Raw genomic sequence first — 23,122 nt, forward strand, 5'->3', positions numbered from 1 at the left:
AATGCATGTTTTTTTTACAAAATACAATGGCAAAAATATTCATTTGTGCGCTATGAATAATTAGCAAACGTTGAGATGATTGTGAGAGTGCACGATGAATTGCCAGATGTAGTAAAAAATTGCTTAAGTCCGAGTTTATATACCTGCGATAATTACAGCTGTGTTTAATTATCCGGAAACTTCATCAGCGAAAAATGCTCTCGTTAAATATGATACTTTATAAATGTAATGCATCTAATTAAGGCAAAATTATTCTTGTAGCAATTAAATTTGAAGAACACTTCATATTATAATATTGTAAAATGTGAGCGATTAATATTATATATATTGAGATGATTTATTTCGTACATTTTCATTTTTAATCATAATAACTTAATATTTTGTTTCATAAGACAAAGGAAAAATGCAACTTTGTTTCGAAATACGATATTAAAAGCATTTTGAAATTATGCATTTTTTGAGAAGTTATTAAAAAATTGTTTCGATATTGTAAAATAATACTTTAATATTACAAAATACTTTTGTCTAAAATTGTTTTGTATCGCTTTTATGGAAAAAATAATGAAATCAATATCTTTGAATTAATATCATGTATAATTCGAATAACACGCTCAAAGAAAATAATATTGTATTTTTTAGAAAAATTGAGTTTTCCGATGCTTTTTATTTCTTTTTCTCATGATATTACGTAAAAAAATATCGATATTTATATAAAATTGTAATTTTGAGTTACAATTTAATGTTTGAAAAGTTTAAATTTCCGACAGTCGCGCGAAAATGTCATTCATACGTTTTTCTGCGGTACACGCGCGCACAGCTGAGTCGGCGCGTAATAAGCGTATTATAGTGCCCGTACTATGTATTAATGTCATCTTATGATGTTCATTCATAGTTTATGAATGGCAGTCGCGCTGAAGACTAACGGGCATCGTAACTCAGCGAAAAATTGCAGAGATATAAAGCAAAATTTAATCTTCTTCGCGTTTTACTCTATGTCCGTGTACAAATGACACGCATAAGCATCCATATGTCATAATTCTGTGCGATATGTTGTAAAATATGGACCACAAGATACGGAGAAATCAGAAATATAAAGATATGAAGTATAAAACAGAGAGACCTACCAAAAAAATTTTCTTGTATTCTATTCAAGGGAGAAAATCTATTGAGCACAGAACATGAGCTGAATTCACGTTATAATTTATTTAGAATTTATTTTGGACAATTGACATTATGCAACTTTTTAAAAATGTATGTATTTTCAAAATAATAAAAAAAATTTTTTATTTCTAAAATAAAAAATACAAAAAAATGTAACAAATCAATTTTTAATTCATCAACAAAATAGCTTTTCAGAGATTTACTTATAACACGCTGTATTTATTCAATAGCATTAAAGCAATTGTGATCTGTGTTAATTAGGAATTTAGAGCGGAGCAAGTTTAAAACTGTCGTGCAACATGATTAACAAATACCTTAAAGTTACGTGGAAAACTTGAGAAATGTTACGTGAAAGTTGTAATAATTTACTAACGGAATAATTAGATTTCCATGACAATTTAAAATGCAGATAATACCGAACTTTGCTAATTAGCCTGATTATGTAAAATCTATTGATTACTTCTTGTACAAATTTTAAACTAATTTAAAAGGGACTTGCAACTCTTTCATCGATGAGATACAGTCAAATTGAAATATTTATAATACGTTCTAATTTATATTTATATCTAGTAAAAATATAAATGTGAACATATTTTTAAAAAATTTTTTAATTATTTTTATTATCTTTTAAAAATTAAGAATTTTTAGTAAAAGATAGAATACTAAAAATTTGAATTGGCAGTACAAATATTTTATAGGAATATCATAAGCATCGATTTAATTGTCGGTCAAGCTTTTCCTTGCTCGTTTCAACGTATCCATTTCACGTATTCTTTATTTTAAAACAATTTCAGAGATATAGTTTTATGGAGAGACATTGCAAAATGGTCCCATTAGCGTTGAACCTGTAGTGAAACTACATTGCCCGTCCAGCTGTGTTTGCGTGACGATGTAAAACGATGTAAAAAAAGCTTCTATTGTCTTTGTCATGTCTATCCGCTCGCGCTCGTGGTATGACATAGCCCACGAGGCAGGAATTTCATGCGAAAATGCTATATTCGTCTTTGTCAGAAAACCTCGTCGAGTGATTTAAATTCTCATTAAAAAGCGCGCGATCACAGCGGAAATTTTACGGCCTTATATGTGTGAACACATTTTATATATGTGGATATATTTTTAATTTCACCCTGAGACTTTCGTTCAAACACCGATAACTAATATCTCCGCGCATACCTGCAGCATGATTATGCACACGTGAAACTAATTACGGCGTGCAATATCGCATCATATCAACGAGAAGAATATTAATTCCTTCTTGCAAACTTTTTTCGAGTACATTTTTAAATTAAAAATATACACATAAATCTGTTTTTCTGTTATTTTACATATGTAGGTATATCGTGAACTAATTCGTACCAATGTATTCAGATCATAAAATATATTTTCACGAAATCTTATCTTAAATTGAGATATTTGATGTTGAAAATTAAAGAGTTATAAAGAAAATTAAGAAGACAAGAAGAGTAAAGAAAGATAATGTTTAATTTTCCGTAAGGCGAAACTTTAAGTTCATCAAAGAGTTCAGTCTGATGAGAGAAAGTATAATAGTTCTTGAATACTTTGTGCAAGTAATGTAAACGATTTTATATTACATATCTTCTAACAAAATTTCCATTTTACTTTATCGTGAGAAATGCCAATTTCAATAACTTTCGATTTGTTAAGTCGAAGATTATCTTACGGCGAAATTCTTTCAGAATGTGATGGAATTAGTATACGTTTTGTGTCAGCAAATAATCAATATTCAGTTTAGAGTTCTATTAAAATCGCTTACCAAGACTATGTAAAATCTCGAAAAAGATTTAATTTGCATTGTAAAGTAGAACCGATTTGCAAATGAGTTAGTCGTTAATCTGGGCTAATTTGCAATGGAATTTCGAGCGAGTTAAGGCTGAGTTAGAACTTGATCGATATTAGGTTTAGGTCTCTGAGAGACTTCGATTTGGTGTCGGTTAGAGTTGCGCGAGAAACGAATTGAATCTTGGTCAAGATTTGGTTAAGATCGAACTCTAGGAACCAGTTGCTCTCGTAACAAACTTTACGGCGAATCTGACCTAATTCAGGAAGGTTTGATCAAATTTTCCACGTGAATAGCATACACATACAAAAATTCATTCAGTCAACAATATGCATAATGCTGAAAATTTTTCCTCAAAAAAAAAAAAATTGCTCCAAAATTTCATTTGTTGCACATAGTTTTATAGAGTTTAATTAATTGATAAACTTTTATTTAAAAATATTTTATTCTATTATTTTTTGCTATTCTAATTTTTTTAAAATGCGTTTTTAAAGTGCGATAGCGCTCGAAGCAAGCGCGAAAACTGCCATGTATATTATATAATATATATTTTGCGTTATCCCCTACACAGGATGAATTAAAATTTCTAAACTTGGAGGAACTGTTAGATAGAGCATGAACAACAACAAAAGTTTCGGCAAACATCGAAAATGTTCCCTTCCCTAATAATCTATAACAGATTCTGTAAATTTTAGCCGTGTTGACGTTGGTGATCATGTCAAGTATGTTATAGTGGATTGTTTGCGCTAGATCGCGTCCTTGCTAATTGTAAAATATCTCTGCTACATGAGAAATTCGTATTTTGATAATAAACTCTTCACCGAAAATAACGGCAGACAGAAAGCATTTCTCACCCTGATGTGGATGGGAACTTTTGTTATTGTAATGGTTTCCCAAACATGCCTTTAAAGTTTGTTAAAGGAATTTTAACTCACTGGTACACCCGCAATTTCCTCCGAATTGAGTTCAGGCTAACACCGCGTTCCTTTATAAGTTAAATCTAAATCGAGTTACTTGAGCTCGAATTACTGAAAATTAAGAAATTTACATCGAATAGCTTCAAATTAGAAAGTTAATTTAAATGAAGATAATTCGTCAGTTTGATTTGAAATGGAAACAAAGCTTATGGAATTAGAAACAGATCCTATGATTATATTTTGACAAGACGGAGAAAACTTTGCCACTCACTTCAAAAACACTTAATTGTACATTTAGATATCTTTCATCTCAAATTTCTATATAGTGTATCTTTAAATATTTTGCGGATATTAACACTGCCATGAGGAAAAAAGATTGGATATTTAATAAGAAAAGTTACTTTGGTCGCGTAATGTTTTTGAAATAAAAATACACGATGATTCAGATATACAATAATTCTCTCTTCGAAGTAAGCTGTTCAATTAGGGACATTTGAGCAGTCTCTCGCAGCGCTTCCGCTAGGATATCGATTCTGTCCGACGCAATCTCTAGACGCGGAGGCCACCACACAGAGGTGGGCTGGCTCGCCTCTGGTTCGCCGACCCCGGCTGGCAAACTTACCCGGGAAAGTTTCAAAGCGGGGCTGCACGATCTCGTGTTTATCTGCGCGCAATGTGGCGACAGGGACCCCGAGAGGCGGAAGGGTGACTTTAAGGGCAACGGGCTGGGTTGGACTGGGCTAGGCTGCTCGCCAAAGGGAACGATCTCTGAATTCTGATTGCCGGCGCCACTTGTGTCCCTTTCGACTTTCCTGACGCGCGATACGGCGTGTTATCGCCCGACGGTGGCTCGCTTGCGGTCGCCGCTACAGCGGAACCACGGTGGTTATTGCCGGGCAGATTACTCCGTGTTAAGGCGATCGTACGATAGCGCGTGCTTCCGGCGGTTAGGATTATTTAGACAGTTGTCGAGATAAGCCGTTATATACATCGAGCAGGTTTCTCGAATTGATTGGAATGAAACAACAAAGATTCGTCGAAGCATCTGTCGAGTAAGTTACTAATTTTCAAAGTGACACAAGTTTATCGTTGAAAATTTTCATTTACAATTAATGCGCTTATATTTTTGTTTGATTTGTTCAGATGTCAGGTATTTCGCAAACTTTTTTTTTAATATCAAGGACAGAGCGCGGCGTGTAAAAGAAAGCTTATGTCTTGCCATGTCGCTGAAGAAGCAAATTTTTGTAATTTCTCGTGTTTGACGTCATAATATGATATGGCTCCACCGACATTTCCTTAATGTACTGCACATACTTTTGTAATATCCTTTTCAAATAGCGCGAGTCTTTTTCGTCGCCGACTTCCTTTACTGAGGATATCATCTATGTTACTACGCCGGCGCTTGCGGTAGAATAAAATTTTAAGAGCGAGGTCCATTCGCCGCGGAAGTTCTGGATCGATGGACGTGAGTTTAACTTCGTTCAATGTACCGTTGGTGGGACAGAGAGAGGGAGTGAACAAGATCCGCGCGCGATGGCGACCGTCTCTGAATTTCGATTGCCACACTTTCGTTCGTCATGAGTGTTGCGCGCAACGCGATATCGCTTAACACACTTCCCACTTGGGTCGCGTGTCTGTATGCGTGCGAATACTAGAAAATTGTAAAATCACACAGGCGTGGAATTTCATTCATGGAGTTTCGAAGAATGATTTCACGTGCCAATAAATCGCCAATGACGGACTGTATCGAAATAACGTGAACTGAAACAATTTGTGAACGAATATTTCGTACGGAACTTTCATTCCGGTACTTGTATTTTTATAGCGGGTTCAAGCAACATTGCAAGAGAGAAAATAAACGAGTATAGTCCAGTATTGCGCAATCTACATGACGCCGTGATGCAATGGTTTTGGAGAATTTAGAGAATTCGCGAACATTGATTAGCCGCGGGCTAACGTGAATATTTCAGATATTTGCAATGTTTATATTATTAACTAATTTCAACGAGAAAATTGGAACATTATATTGTCAAAAATATTGTCCGTTTAAGAGAGATATTCTAAATAATCTCGATGTAACATTTTTCAAAGTATATCAATGAGAATTATTTTTAAGAGTACCAATAGTTCTCAGCAGATAAGTATTTAAAAATTGTGAAAATTACTGTTATGAGCCAAAGCAATCCGATTAATAATTTTAAAAAGATATTCAATTTTAAACATAGCAAAATTATTTAGAATTAAATATCTTTTTAATTATTGATTGAATCACTTTTTAGTCCATGATAATAATTCGCAGAATTTTAATGTCAGAGTATTAACTTCATACACTCCAGTTTTAAGAGAAACTGTAATGTAGCCTAAATTTAAATATTCTTTAAAATTGTGTTAATAATAATACTATCGAGACTTTATGTAACTCTAGTACAATTCTTTGAATCTAACAAACATCAAACAAAATTAATTAAAGCGCACTTTTAATTGTGTGCGATGAAAATGTTCCCTTTAACGTCCACTTTGAGTTATTTCGAAGCAAAATTGCTTTCACGTCGAGGTATCTCGACGTGAACTGATATTGATGTTGAATTATATGAAAGTTAACTCACAATGATCGGCTTACTATCGAAAAGAATTGATATTATATGAGAAAAGAATTTCCGCTTCAATATATGAGTTTCTTAAATCGCGTTTTAAACCGGACAATTTTGTGCGAATATTTTCCTTATTTCTGTGGAAAAGTCAATATTTGCGAAGAATTTTACGTTCTCTTGGAGGAACGCGCGATGTAACTTGTTCCAACGATGACTATCAAGAATTTTTTTCATTTACCGGAAAAGATATTTTTCATTTGTGAATATGGTCATGCACTTTATTGAAACACAATTACTTATTACACCAAGCTTGCAACCTTTACTGCACGTCGATTGAAAAATGTTGCAACAAACATTCGCTATAGAATATTATGCACATTTCTCACTTATTGCAGCATTCCTTCGTTTGCCTTTTTTAATACAAACGACATTATTAAATCTGTTATTGGCTCAATACTATTTTTTAATTAATATATGGCAAATATGATAAACTTTAATGATTATATGACAGACTTTGACACAGTGCTTCGACGTGCATTGTTCAATTCGATTAGAAAGTAATTAGAAAGTAATTACTGGCGGAAGCGGATGTTTGCTTGCTGTTTGTACATGTTTACACCCAAGTGTTTATGTCCTAAATACTTTCTACGAAATATAGTGATTGCGGTAAATTATTATTTTGTGGTATTCTCTTTCAGTATAGCCGCCAACGCATCATGCTTCAAAATTAGCGAAATTGTATTTTCCATTAAATCATTCGTGACGGACGGCGATAAAGCTTCGGAAAGTTCTCAACGGAATTAACATTTCAGGAAAACAAATCAATGTCATGACATAATTATAAGACAGCAACATCGTAAGTCGATGATTATCTCGAAAATAGTTGAGAAACATGGTCGTACTTTTGACAAAGGAACTGTCACTTTTATCAAACGTCGACGTCGTTCTATGCTGCTTCGCGAATGGCGGCTATTATTTACTTCTTGAAAGCGTTCTTCCGCGTTTGGTCCCTTTAACTTGAATTTCTCTTGAACGCGAAGTTTTCGCTTCATTGCTACAACAAGCAAGTCATTAATTCTGTTACGAATCTTATAAGAGGCATCAATTATTCAGTAAAAGAGGACTAGCATTTTCCGTCTTCCAAATTTTATCACTTTAAACCTCCATTTTTCGTTTAGCAAAATATCGTTTCCATTTTTTTTTCTTTAAAGAGTATAACTTGATATTTTTGTTGTCATTTTATAAATTTTTGTAAAATATAATAAAATTACATATAGTAATATAAGGATATGCTTAATTTTTACGTAAATAACTGTAGTCTATTAATGACAAAGTAAAACATGGATGATTCAAATCTGTAATCTGATAATAGCAAATAATGCAATAAAATATATATCTGCATAAGCCTATAAATTACTGTAAAGCAGATAGAATTTACTAATTATAATTAGTAAATTGCATTCATACATATTTCTATCATGCGAGAAATCCAGCTAATGAATTAATTTTGATTTCAATAATATAAAAAACTATATTTTTGTTCTTATTATTATTTTCTTAAATTAAATTTTTTAGTTTTTATTTCTTTTTTTTAATTTTTAAATAAGTACGTGCGCAACTTTTTTTTACGATGGCTAGTATTTCAATATTAAATATTAGATGGAAATTATAATCTGCATCAACATGTGATTTTATCAAGTTCCTAAAATTTTATATTTTTTACATAAAAACTTCAAAATTTCTATGCAATCTTTTTGATATCTTTTCTTCATTGAACAACATCAAATATTACAGCTTTGTACAATCCAATGTATCGCATTAATCTTTTAAATAATGATATTTTAATCTTGCAGTTTCTGACTGTATTCAGACATTCACATAGCACATCGCCAGTGATCTACGAAATAATATTTGAGCACACAGGCAAGTCTCCAGCAAGTATGCAGACCCTAACTTTTATTGTACGCGATAATGTCAAATGCGAGCTACGCGGCTCTCCATAAAACCGAATGCAACTGCAACATAAAATAAAGTGTATACGAGCGCCAGCTTTACTGTACACATCAATTTCTCCGTTTTATGCTGGAATTCCCTGAGTAACATAGTGCGCACCCGCGACTAATTACATTTCGCGTTGTTCACTCTTACAGCGGAGGTTAACGCGCGGAAGCTTTGAGCTGAGATAATTTATCTATCAAGCCGTTACATACAAAACGGGTTCAGAAAACTTCCATCTGCGAAACATGTTTTTGCGTACGGTGAACGTCTTTTTTTCATTCTGATAACAGATTATCACGTAGCAAAAAAAAATTTTGTTTACAAAATCTTGCTTCTCTCTTCAATCTCTTTGAAAAAAGTCGAAAAGAAAAGTTTTAAATTATGCAATTTTTACAAAGACAGAAATAAGCAGAAAATTAAAATAATTTCACTTTGTAGCTTTCAATCTAGATGTAATACAAAATCCAATTTGCAGCATCAAATTGACATTTAAAGAAGATTATATTAATGAAGGATCCTTTGAATCACCGCGTAAATGGATCAGGAAATCCAGCGCTGTAAAATGATACATGAATCATGTCTGTCTCCAAAAGATTCTAGATTTTATCAAAATAAAATTATAAAGTTTTATATCAAAGAAATGAACGAAGAGTATAATTGTTGATTTCAATGAAATATTTAATTTCATTAAAACCGATTCGGATCACCGTTTCGCTTGCAACTGCTTAGTTATATGTAAAAAGCATAAAAAATATTCCCGCGTATTTTTTACAAGTTTTTTGCACGCGACATCGTATCGCTAGATTTGCAACGTTTGATTTCAATAGGATGAAAGATGCTTCGGTATGATAGCAGTTTCCAATCGATGTTATGCAGTTGGCGGAACGGGCGAAATTGATTTGATCAATTTGATAACGACAAAACCAAGCGAGACAATAAAAAGAGACATTACGCAAAAGTTTTCCTGACAATACGTCTTGCAGATACGAGCAGAGAATACAACGGCCAACAATTCCTGTAATCTCGGATAGATGTGTGTAAAATGGTGCAGATGGTACTTGACGTTTCTTTGTCCCACTCGCAGTACGTTACGTGTGCGAGTTACAAGGATCGATTATCGACATGCAGTTTGCATAGCTTCCACATGGAAGCTTTCGTCCCGTAGTTTGTGCATGTACTATAATGAATCGTAGATGTTCACGTACAGTTTGTTTTCCGCAATCAGAATTGGAGAACTATTAATCCTTCCTTTATCGTGTCATCATGATCGATACTTCGATACGCGTATCCGCATTTCATTGACATTCGACACAACAGCTTTGAAAATAGAAAGGAAAACATGTGACTCGCGCAAAAATGCTTAACAAATTAATTATTAGAAAATACGGGAAATAAGATTGTCACTTTATTAACGATTATTTTTATATGTAATAATAATTACTCACAATATTTAGTCTAAATTTCGTATAACCTATACATATATTTTTTATTAAAATGTAATAAGTTAAATAAAATCTGAAGTAATTAAATTAATAAAGTAATGTAGAACAAAAGTTGATTTTTTAAAGACAAAATTTTGGATTGTCACGATAAAATGCTCTTCTTAAATTTTCCAAAAATTCATCATTTTCCTGCCTTTATAATATATTAGAAATGACGTTTCAATCCTGTTGGAAACTCTGGATTTAATCAATTCTATGAACTTTACTAAAACGAAATTCCAACCTTTATTACAATATCGACCTGAATATTCCAGATCAAGCCGGTAATAATAAAACTTTACGCTTAATGCGTAATTTATAGCATCGGTTTTAATAAAGATAAAACGCGACACAGATCTTGTTAACATTTCCGCGATTCAATTTTTACATTGATAATAAATTTTTCATAAATTCATAGAGATGGAATATTTTTGTAGGGTGATTTATCGTTCAATTTCAAAGTATAATGTGATCAATAATGTTGTCAGTGCTTTTGCAAATATTTTTCATTTTAACAACAATGTATTGTATGTAAGAACGAGAGAATGCTAATTATTGTTGTTGTTTAATTTGTTGTTTAACTCTTCAGCTCGATTGCAATTACAGAAAACATTTAAAAAAATTTAATTAATTACAAGCACTTCGACGCGACGCGTAAACAATAGGTGATCTGTGAAATTCACTGCATATCGAATGACTCTGGTGAAACGTTAAATATCAGGACGAAGTAAATGCTAACTAATACATGGAATATAAATGGTTATTTCAGAAATAATGAGGGATGCATGCATTCATCATCGCGGAATAATTGTGCACGATCTATGGTATTACATTACTTTTCGTGCTCGATAATGTATATAATTCCTAATTTGATAGAGACGAGAAATTTGCATATTCAAAAACGCGTCAGCGTCACTCGCATAGTGATGCTCGGATTGCGTTAGTCTCCAGTTAAATTCCTTCCATTATTAATATCAGTAACTTGCTATATACGAGTATTATTGAATTTCAACGCTAACTTGCTGACGGCTTCGGAACATGATGCATTACCTTAACTGCACTTTATTCCCGTTATTACTTTAATAACGAAAGTTAATCAAGAATTTGCGACTTAATATATTAAAGAAACTACGTTAAAGTAAAGATGCCAAATCTCTTTTCGTAAATTACGTAACATAAAGGTGTGAAAATGTAAATTGTGCAATTTTTCTCTAAATCTTAAAAATTTTTGAAAAGCGTAAAAATGAATTGATAATTATTTATAAAATTAACGCTTACCGCAACGTTGTTCTGCCGTCGCCCGATGCCTCCTAGGCCTCCACCTCCTCTCAGTGGTCCTTCAAGCACTCACACGCATCGCGAGGCGCACATTGCTCGCGCGCGTATCCGAATACAAAAATCGCGCGACACTTTAAACGGCACTCCCGACGTCGCAGGCGAATCGAGCCGACCCGTTCAAGATGCGACGTTACGCGCGAATCCCGTCCGCGTTTCAGACGATCGTATTTACTAGTTGTGGCACGATTATCTTAAAACAGAGGGCAAAAACTCAGTCGGGATCTCATAATAAAAACCGATTTTCCCCTTTCTCGAATCAAGCGCACACTCGAGAAGCCTCTTGAAGAAAGTTTGATCATGTCCCAATGTTTATCATTCGGCGGAAATGCGTTCGTCTATACGATTCGCTAAAGTACGGCGTTTCGTACTCGCGCGAAACTATCACGACACTCCCGGCATTAACGGCACTCCCGATTCATATTTTGTTATGACGGAACGAATACGATTCGTAGCATCAAACACACAAAGTTCATCTGTAAAATATAAATACATTTACATTACAATAAAAATAATACTATAATAATAATATTAATAATAATATTATAAATCAATTACGAAAAAGATAAATAATATTATAATCCATAATAATAAGTTTGACAGAACAGAAAAAAAATTGACAGGTTCTTTCTGAAAACTCATTTCATTTACTCGCGTACGAAAGCGCAGTCGCTCTATGACGCCAGATTGTGTTACGTATATCTTTAATACGCGCTCCTACGTAATGTATCTATCTTTAAGAAACTTTGAGAAATTAAGATGATTACACTGCAAGCGCGCACTTGATACAGAGTTGCAATCAACTGTCGAATCGAGTTCTGTATTTCTTTCAGGAAAAACATTACACAACATAACACTTTTCAAATTAAAATCCGTAAAATTCAATAACAAATTTAAAATTAAAGTAAGATCTTTGTTGCGTGATATGCGATATAAGAATATTTTAGTTTATATGTAAAGACAAAACATAAGCGCGTTGCTATGTAATTTTAGATAGAAGCTAGTTTACTTTAGATGGAAGAAAATCCACTGGATGAAATTCCGCGATTAATTATGTTTTGTTATAAAATTTTCTCGATAGTTGTGTTTACGCGTGAAACATTCTAGCCAATATTCTACGACGCATTTAAAATTGTTTTAGTAACCTAGTTTTTATGAAAAAAATGATATTGTTACGAGCTACTGTTTCTATTTTTACGTATAACACCGTGCGGCATTAAAAATATTACGTGTATGCTGCGCAATGCATATTAAATATTGTTTTGTTTATTTTCAATATACTCAACTACATATATATACAAAGTAGAATATATCTGAATGTCGATTTCATGTACGTGTGCATATATTTAAAAGAATATAAAAAAAGTATAGAAAAAGAGAATAATTTTTCACGCAAACTGTATGCGCATGCTGTATTCAGCATTTTCTCGACGAATATTTATTCCGCATCGTAACATTAATTAACATCGATAATTACAAGCTGTGTCAAGTACCATCTACAAGGTAAAACCTTGTAACGAGCTTCTATTTTGCAATAAATTTGCCGCGTATTTTCGCTTTGTGGAGAGCTAATTTAAGACTTTACTACTGAGGTAATTGGTATCAAATTCAGAAGCTTTCGGAAGACAGCTGACAGAGATTTGCAATTAACCGCTTGCGTTCAATAAACTTCAATGCCACTTCTATTCTTATCTCGGAACTGCATTCTCGTGTTCGTGCGCTATTGGAGGCGAACGAATTATTTTGCGATCGGCGAGGAATGCATCGAAACGCAATTTTCTAAACGATCGAGCACGTTCGGTAACAAGCGCACTCGAGTACCTACTGCGCATCGCGTCTGAAGGCAAGCGCAGTCAGACGTTAATGGCAACTGCTGCATGCATCGCGGTATATATCACAATGACAATTAATAACGGTAATTGGACGAAGACCATTAAGTCGCTGCGCTGCGAACTGCGCTCCGTGCGTTTCATGTACGGCAAAGTGCATTTGACGGCAAAGATAGAGATATATAATAGATAGATAAATAGAGAGAGAGAGAGAGAGAGAGAGAGAGAGAGAGAGAGAGAGAGAGAGAGAGAGAGAGAGAGAGGGAAAGGGGAGAAGGAAGAAGAGGAGAGAAAACTACCGCAGTGTCATTTTGCACCTGCTTTGCACATTTCGTATTTGATATCTCTCCGTAGTATGCACGCCAATGCACTTTCAGCGCCTAAAGTATATCCCGCAATAAATGCGGCCAACCTCTTTTCGGAGGATCCAAGCGCAATCGATATCGACTCATCCCCGACTTAATGGCGTTCGATTTTTCCGGTAATTTTTTTTGCGAGCTTCTTCTCCCGCATTGTCTCTCCTCTTTTCTTCTCTCTTCTTTATACTCGCGCGCAAGTCTCTACACGCTGTTCGATTAAACGGCAGACGCGTGCGGATTTTCCGGGTCGCCCGGCAAAGAGCAGTGCCCTTCCTTTCTCGAGATAAACCGACCGGGTCGTGACGATTAGCGCTATCGCTGATAATTCCTCGTCGCGCATTCGTTTACTCGACGCGAGACGGAAGAAGAGCAAAAAAACGGAAGAGAAAAAAGGGGACAAATATCTTTGACCGGTAAAAATCAGCGACAGATTTAACGAGCGCAGATGCAGAGCGTAGAGATGTTGAATTTCCCTCTGTTTCTGATGCATCTCGTGATGTGCTACCGCGTGCATATTTAAATTCCTTAGACTTAATAAACTCGTTGTGGGTTATTAAATTAACTGCACTCTTCTCCGATACCGTACTCGCTTCCTATCGCACTAAAAAGCAACGCAGAGATATACATTTATAGTCGCAATGATTTAAGTTAAGTTACGTTAGTAACTATCTTAGTAACGTGTTTATTCCTCTTCCTTGTTTTAACCATCATGTTATAGAGAACTATAATATCTTTACGAGAGTTTTAGCGCCGATAAAATTGCTACTACATTTTATCATGAGATTAACGAATAATTTTACAAGAATTAAATATATCTAATTGTAGTGTCTTTAGTTATATTTTTATAAATAAATAACTATTTCGTACACTCATTTCGATGAAAATGGAATTTTAAAAAATAGATTAAAAATAAAAATTGTTTTCGCATAAAATTTACATATTTAGTGGATTTTTAAAGTTTCAAAAATAGAGACTATTTATTATATTATAATATAACAATAAATAATAATATTATATAATATAGTATAAAATTATATAATAATAAATAAAATAAACTTATTTCCACTGTTACAATAAATTTATTGTTGAGTAAATACTTTTCATAAATATTTAGTCACTAGTTGCGCAAATTGATGGAGCACTTTCGTATTACACGTTCAAAGCTAATGTGGTTCACTATTTGTAAGTTTTATTTGTCCAATTAACAAGAGTCGTCTGTGTCTCGCAAGAGGCGTGTTAATTTGCGAATTAAATCTCTCTATCCCTTTCTCGCTCACAAAATTACAACAAAATTAAAGGAAATGTTTGCCTTTATAAACGCAACTCTTCAATATTTTTGAAATAATGTGTGAAAAAAGTATATTGTATAGTACAATATCTATTTTAATCTAAACTGTATCAAATATGGTTTCTAAAATTTATTCCATTATTAACATAAAGAAATTTAATTTGTATTGTTTTCATAAATTGACAAGCTAAATAAAAACAGGAATAAGTCAAAATTTAACATTTGGCATTAAGTAGACAATGTGTGCAGATATCGATAAGTTTTTCAATTGTACTATTTATACGACATCAATTGATCTGTGAAAATACTTCCCGTCATTAATTATTTTCAAATGCCAGGAAAGTTTCGCGGCGCTCGTTTATCTTGTGGCTATCGCCTGTTCGCGTATCCTCTGAAAACGGAAGCTGTCGTTCGGAGCATTATAAATCTTGGATATTAACGGAGTACCCGATGTGGTCAACTCGACACTGTGAATATCGCGACTGCTTAAACTAACCATTCCGCCAACTTATCTCGACGTGTAATAGTCTTAGAAGGTAAAAGAAACAGCTGCTGCTGTAGAAGAGCCAAGTAATCCTTCTACGCTCTTCCCTTAAGTGAGTTTTTAATGTCATCCGCAGAACGCGGCGCGACGGTGACGAGATACACGCCGGGAAAAATAGAATGGGCTTTTTACAAAAGCATGGCAGGAAATAAGTGATATTTTCTAGATGACGCGTTTAACTATTAACTTCGTGAAGTCACGTCTACCTCAAAACGTGCAGAAATTAAATGTCAAATAAATGTAAACTGTTTTCAATAAGTTTCACCAACGTGACATTTAATCGTGATATTCGATTATGCGTGCATTTATGCATCTCTATTTATTATTGAAAGTAAACTAACCAAGAAATAAATAAATAAATTTATATATTATGTACATATATATATTATGTATATGTATATACGCACACTTATGAAATATGTATTATAGAATGTCAAACATAAATTGTCATATATTTAAATTTCCATCAATTTGCTTCTAAAGCGAAATATTCAAATATTTAATTAGAAATATTTGTTCTTCAGATCTCTTAATGCATTCTTTTCATTCTTTAAGATATGTAAGATATAAAAGTTACTTCCATTTATTATTAAAATTGAATTTATTTATTGGTTTTATTCATTAATTCTGTTGATTTACTATTTATTTGTGGAACATTAAAATTATAAATTAACATTGAATATCAGATACCAACGTTTCAAAGGTTAATGCACGACAACGCATTGACAATAATGTAAAGCGTTGCGCTAAAGCGCAATTCCTATGGAGTAACAACATGCAATCATCGCGAATCAAATAAATGAACAGTTAATTATGCAAATATAATAACTGAATTTACTCACGGATGCTGATTCGTTGTCGCCGCCTTCTCGTCTATCGCTGGAACAATCGTTGCTTCAAACACTCACAATGCGCAGATACGATTCAATCGGAAAAACACAACTGATTACGATTGCACGCGTTAATTAACACTCGCTCGCATTTACGTACGGAACTCCCGATACCACCTGAAATAATAAATACGATGTGTTTTATAATGCATAATTGATGAAACATAACGCCAAAATGGCGATCGTTTGTTACATCATTCAATACTCAAAATTAAATGACGTTCTCGGAGAATTCTAAACGCGACGTGACATCTTCGCGCTGTATTGCGAACCAAAGCTAACCTAACCTAACTTCGCGGCGCGCCGAATTGCAAATCTGATTATACCGAAAAACTAGAAACAACTAATTACTATTATATATCTTGATTAATTTATGCGTATTCAGTTTTTCCAATATTTGATAGCGATTCGATTGAGTAAATAATGCCGAACGATGCTTCTTGAGAAACAAAAAACTCGTGCGATAGTCGGCTCCGAACAGAACAATATACTACGAATATCAAAGAATGCTGTTAACCGCGAATATCTATGTTAATACTTTATGGTGATCATCTGTCGATACTTTTGACACTCGTTTGTACGTGAAATTTGCGTAAAGAACACAAGAAACGGTCTTCGAAACGGTCGCGACGTGACTTCGAAGCAGATGATAGAAATAAGCCGCGTTATGTGATGCGCAGAGCGCTCTGCTCTGAAGCGGTGTGAAGTATCGCGACTTTCACGTAAAGCAGAAACACCACGTTACTCAAAACAAAATACGAGCACACACGAGTCGAGATAAAAGTATGATACGTTGACAGTAAATACAGATTTTATTATCTCACATTTCGAAGTATAATAATATTGAAATAGAAATCGCCGATCATTATTGTATATTTTAATATGATTAATTTTTCAATTATACTAATCGTATTAATATACATATTAGTAAATACATAATACGGTAATTGCATGCTGTTAATATAACGTAATGCAATTAAATTTATACCTCCAATTTATGTACGTTATCAAGAAGAATTTAATAATTTTAATCATCTCTAATAGGATGTAATATAAAATAAAAATGCACTGTTCCTTTTTATTTTTATGTATAAGCTCTTCTCGAAGAGTATCAACAAAATATTTGCTAAAAGATAAAGAAGCACCAAGTATACAATAAAATTTCATAATAAATAAATCTCCATTAAAAATACTATCGGATATCTTTATCGACGTAAGATGATATTTTACAGGATAATTGGCTATTAAAAAACATTTTAATTTTAATGATAATAATTGATATAAAATCTTCTTGCAATTTACTGTAAATATATGAGTTTGTAAATTTGCTATTACTACATTTTACAAGAGTTCTCATTTTTTTTCTTAGCGACATTTGCATTTAAACGCAGTGAAACCAGTGATAAATGTATTATAAAAATCGAACGATTCCTACATGCACCTACATATATGCACATCATCTGTGTAAAACGTAGAGACAAGTTCGCACACTCGAGATTTCCCACTTCATAAATATTCACGAGGATTGGAACAAGCGTCCGGTTTGAGAAATTTCCGAGACGTGACAGTTTTTCGTCGAATTTGCTATGAGAGAGTCATCGAATCCAATTTACGTACATTATATCTACCTATGTACTCCGCGACGCAATTTAATTCGCATTTCACACTCCTGTGAGTAAAGGATTCACTGGCAAAGGATTTACGCTCTGCCGAAAAATAAGAGATAGCCCTTGAAATTTCTTGTCTGGCTCGTACAAGCCTCTTTTTCACCTACTTGAGCCGTTTTTATCGTATTCCGTAAATCTCCGTTAAAAGAGAGCATTTTTTAACGTTCTAAAAGGGTCCAGTCAGCCCGAAAGACCGCTAACTCTCGTTTGAAATTAAGGGCACTTTAAAATTACTATCTTATTATTTCACGATTGAGAACACCTTTGTCATTAATGATGAAAGCGTAGAATATATAAATATTTTCATTTATATAAAAATATTTGTATGTATACACAAATTTAACCTAATTATGAATTATGTTATTTCATTACTTGATGATTTTCCCATTATAAAAGATTGCCAAACAATAAAAGTAAGACAATCGTCAAATAATTAGATAATAATAATATAATTCATTTTTTATTCTATAAAACATCATTTAAGATAATTTTAAAAATATTTAGAAATAAATATTTTTATTTTTACTGTTATTGAATGCTTAAACAATTTTCATGAAAATATGCAAAAAATAGTAATTAAACAAAAATGATGAAATAAAGTAACATAAAAAATAAAAAAATTTTTTGAAAATAAATAGCGTCTATAAAAATTTAATTTTAAAAAATGACAGTAAATTCAAGAAATTCTGTAAACAAAGAGCGGCAATTGTTCTAAAATGAAACATGACAAAATAAAAGCACGTCTATTAATTTGATGGTAATGTATTACCCGTCAGCCATTCGATATTGATTGACAGATAACCACTGATAATAATTCAATATTATCGAACGGCTACGACGCATTATTGTCAATTAATGTCAGACTCAGAAACCATCGAAACACGCGACTTTAATAGATAGTTTACAGAATGAAATACTACCTTGAATCTCGTAGTTGATGTTGATCCAATATTAATGGACGCGATCAAACGACACGACACCAGCGATAAATGCGCGTTTTAATGAGATCACTTAACACGACAATATCTGCAAACGCGTAACGTCCAATGGCACAAATACATCGATCCGCTCTGCGTGAAATTTGGTTTACGCAATAAAATTCTAAGTTTATGAAAATGCACTTGTATGTTCGTAATTTTAATTGTCATACAACGTATTATCGTCGTGTGCACAATTATTCCGAGAGATTTTTCATGTTACACTATTACAAACGGCAAAAAGTAAAAAAAAAAAAAAAAAAAAAAAAAACTGATGATTTGCAGCAATTTAAACATATTTTTATTTTACATTGCAATTATGATAAGCTAATTAATGTATCAGAAAGTTTATTAATAATGTTAGAATCGAAACATTGTCATTACTAATAATTATGTAAAATAGAAATAAAAGAAGCAAAAAAGTAGTAATTTTAAGCTTTGGAAAAATATGTTTTGAAAGTCTTAAAATTGCAGAAATACTTGTTGATATAGCATTAAAACATATCTTAAATTTAAAATAATTAAGTAAATATTATTTTTGATGTAAAAGTGCTGAAAAAATATGTATGTTAAAATAACTTTAAATTAAAATTTAATTTAAAGTTATCCCTATATATATATATAATGTTATCGAGGTGGATGATGAATTTTTTGCCGTCTTATTCATAAATCTCGCAAACAATAGTTGTCAGGAATGTTTAACGAGTAACGCGTTATAATATAAAAATCGATTAAACGACGTGTCGCACGTACGGTCGTAGTTGGATTTATCGATTAGCGATGGGAGTATCTGATACAATTTATATCCTCCATGTACTTGGATATTGCGAACATCGCAAATGCATTCTGCATTCTGTTGCGTAATGGTCAGATGTAAACTGGATGCATGGTACTATTAAACAGTTAGCAGCTCATTTTTCACATCGTATATTCGTTAAAATTGGAAAATGCAGGGAATTTTTTTACGAGATAACCAAGAATAAAATAAATTATACTGTTATTCTTGTTAAAAAGTTATTTCAAAACAACAATTATCTACTAATCTATTAATAATTTTATATTGTTTTGTCTCGTTTAATTAATAAATAGAGAGTTTTTCTTAATCCGTCTAATTGCTTGGAACGCGTAGAGCAAAATGTTATTAGTAAAAAGTATATGTATTTATTCGAAAAATTTTATTGATTTTTTTTAAAGAAATGCTAAGATGATATTCTTATTCGTAAATAAATCTTTATCCAATTATATTATGCCTTTGTTCCACAAGAACTTCACCATCTTTTACACGACTGGAACATTCCATCTTCCCAAAACTTCTTAGGTTTCTCAGCGAAAAACTTTTCGGCAAGCTGCGGTGCGAACTTTCCGTACAAGCAAGCCGAGGAACACATTTTCTTGTAAAAAAAACAAGTAGATGTGCTGCATGATAAATAGTTTTAGAATACATTTAGAAGAATAGAGTTAGAGAGTCAATTACCAGATTTCTCTACGTGACATGTATACTGTGTACTACTTGTCTCGGAGTATGATCTAACTAGACTTTGGTGCAACTGTAATAAGATTACTCTATGCAGCGTATACACTGTCCTAGATTAACTTTGCACGATCTGGTTTGACCTATTTAGGGCAACTCTAGTTGGAATAATCTATAGTGGACACCAATTGCATTATCAATGATGGTCAGTATTAAATATGACGTTCTCGTAAAGTGTTGCTTAAATTATGATAATATCAATAAACAACGATCTAGCTAGTACAATTCAGCTAACTATTTTCCGCAAAATAGTAGCAATTAAAATGTAAAGTTGTAGGCGAATTTACGTTTAGATGCAGATGCACGATTCGCTCATTTCAACGGAAAATTTAATACAGCTTTGCTGGTTGCGCGGAAAACCGAGACGATCGTTCGAACGTCCTTTCGCGAAACCAGTCACGTATTACGAGCATAGATTTTCGAGAGAACGCTCACCATGTTAAAAAGTGCACGACAGACCAGACAAGCAATTAGTCTCCGGCGACTAACTGCACTTACGAAGTAAGTGCATCATCGTCGTACCGTGACGCAGAGCAGCGAGCGCACCCGCGGCAGTAAAAACTTCCTAACATCGCAAATTTTTCCGTCGCGTAAACAAACCATCGACGGCGCCCAGACACGCCAGCATAACGGAATCTACCGGATCGACTATACGGTGGAAACGATGCATCGCTTCGATAGTCGATAACTAACGAGCACAATAACGCTGTCGCGCGATGCATTTGCTGCATCCCGATCTCGCCTGCATTCACGGTCGATTTTAAACCCGGACGACCGAGGCTGTGATGCAATTAAGCTCGCTTAAGTTACTTCGACATATAGATACTTGTATTTATGGTCTTTTACCTTAATAATAAATAAAAAATGTTCCTCCACACTTGTTATAAATTTGAACTTGCAGAGATAAAATGTTTCTATATATTGAAATTATCTTTCGTGCAGATTTAAAGAAAATTTTGAATATCAAATATCTCGATAATTAAATTTTATATTAAATTTCTATTAAAAAAATGTAGTTAAAATTTTTTTTGGTACCTTTCCATCATTAAAACAACTATATTTCTCTTTTCCGCATAAAAATTATAATTAAAAAAAAAATTTTGTTTTCAAACTTTTCAACTTCTTACTTTCAACTGTTGCTATAAGTTTGAATCTGCAAATCCCTGTTACAGCTAGCGCACCATTCTAGCTGCAGTCCAATCTTTTTCAAACACATTCGACACGAATGCATTTCTTATTGTATATGCAAGAGAAGCTACAACTGTAGTCAGAGAGATACAAGTCCGAATACACCGTAATCCTACGTTAATACCCCCAAGTGCGTGTTTCATCGCACTCTGTCCAGCTAAATAATTCGCGCAGGCGGATGCAGGCAAAATCGCATGCAGGTGGTCGGCTGATATCGAAAAGCTATAAAAGCTCCCCTTGCAATGGACTGGGATTAATTTCGCATCCGGCACCTTTGCGCGCGTGTGTATCAATCGAATATTTGAAGGACTGGTTTCATATTGCTATTTCTACATATCACACACACATATACGCAAAAATAGAAATAGTCCCACTTTCAACAAGAATACTGTCAGCGGGAAGAAATACTATTGCAGGGTATTAATAATTTTTAATCCGCCTAGTTTATTTCGCTTCACGATTGATTTATGCAAAATACGATGAGCTGTTTTTTCGATAGGTAATAAAGACAGAGAGTAAATAATAAATAACTTTGCTGTGTACTGTCATTATATAAACATTAAAAAAAAAAAAAAAACGCAACCTACGTGCTGTACATCAAATTTACAGACGACCGAAAACTGTTATTCAAAAAAATATAAAAGTTTAAAATTTTGCTTCCCAAATGTTTAGATACACAAATATAGAGTATGATTGTTTTTAAAATTTGATACAATTTTTCATATGGACGTATACTTTTATTAACGTCTAAATAAAAACTATTTTTATATTTTTCTAGAATAGTAAATGGTAAATAAAATAAAAGCTTTACTATAAAAATATTTATCATGAAAAATATATATATCATATAGTCTGCAATTTAATCATACTTAAATTATATAAAGTGGTATCCCCATTGATTTGCTATATCAGAGACAAACAATTTAAAAAACAATTAAAAACATTTTGTAATAAATACAAACAAATAAATTTTTTAATTTAGAAGATGACACGTAATTTATAGTTTTAATTTCTCACGTTACGTATTTTTCACATACATGTTACATTTAAAATGTGTTTGCCGCATTACTTTTATATATTAATGAAATAAATTTACATTCAATATTTTGTCCACAGCGAACAGTTTTTATTAATATTTCTCTGTTTATTTGTTGAAGACTTTATTAGACTGACATGGTGTCAGATAACTGCACGCTGTAGACTTATTTTTCTCCAGGGGAATAAAGTGAGCACATGTACCAAGTCGAACTTTAAAGAATCATGGGCAGAAAGCTAACTGCAACATCGATATAAAATTCTCCAGAGCTTCGAGTTGGCACGTGACTACTTCCTGAACCTCTGTACTGCAAAGTAACTTGTTATACTTGTACTACTGGAGTGCTCCCAATGCGTGCCGTAATATTTCCATACGTGAATTTGCACTCTTCTTGCAGATATATAACAATAATAATTTTACACAAGTGTAAAATATTAGACATCAAATAATTCACAAAACATGTAGAATTCAATTGTTTTCTTTCTTTATTTTCGTCATATGTGATATGATGAATCTGAATATAAAGTAACCG

The 23,122-nt window shown here is 33.0% G+C and overlaps 1 protein-coding gene and 1 long non-coding RNA gene across 4 annotated transcripts in view; one reads left to right on the forward strand and one right to left on the reverse strand.

The window, feature by feature from the left end:
• Window positions 1–23,122, reverse strand: part of LOC105674357 (uncharacterized) — a 290,795-nt gene that overhangs the window by 107,774 nt on the left and 159,899 nt on the right. Inside the window, exons 4-5 of the long non-coding RNA XR_001101091.2 lie at window positions 16,144–16,308; window positions 11,225–11,757 (exon numbers count right to left, since the gene is read on the reverse strand). This is a non-coding gene — a long non-coding RNA (uncharacterized lncRNA). The remainder of the gene's footprint in view (window positions 1–11,224; window positions 11,758–16,143; window positions 16,309–23,122) is intronic.
• CadN (Cadherin-N) overlaps window positions 1–23,122 on the forward strand; it is a 183,921-nt gene that overhangs the window by 77,846 nt on the left and 82,953 nt on the right. The gene's annotated exons all lie outside the window — the stretch shown is intronic.

The sequence above is a fragment of the Linepithema humile genome, chromosome 1 (assembly GCF_040581485.1).
Source record: "Linepithema humile isolate Giens D197 chromosome 1, Lhum_UNIL_v1.0, whole genome shotgun sequence".
Classification (NCBI taxonomy): domain Eukaryota; kingdom Metazoa; phylum Arthropoda; class Insecta; order Hymenoptera; family Formicidae; genus Linepithema; species Linepithema humile.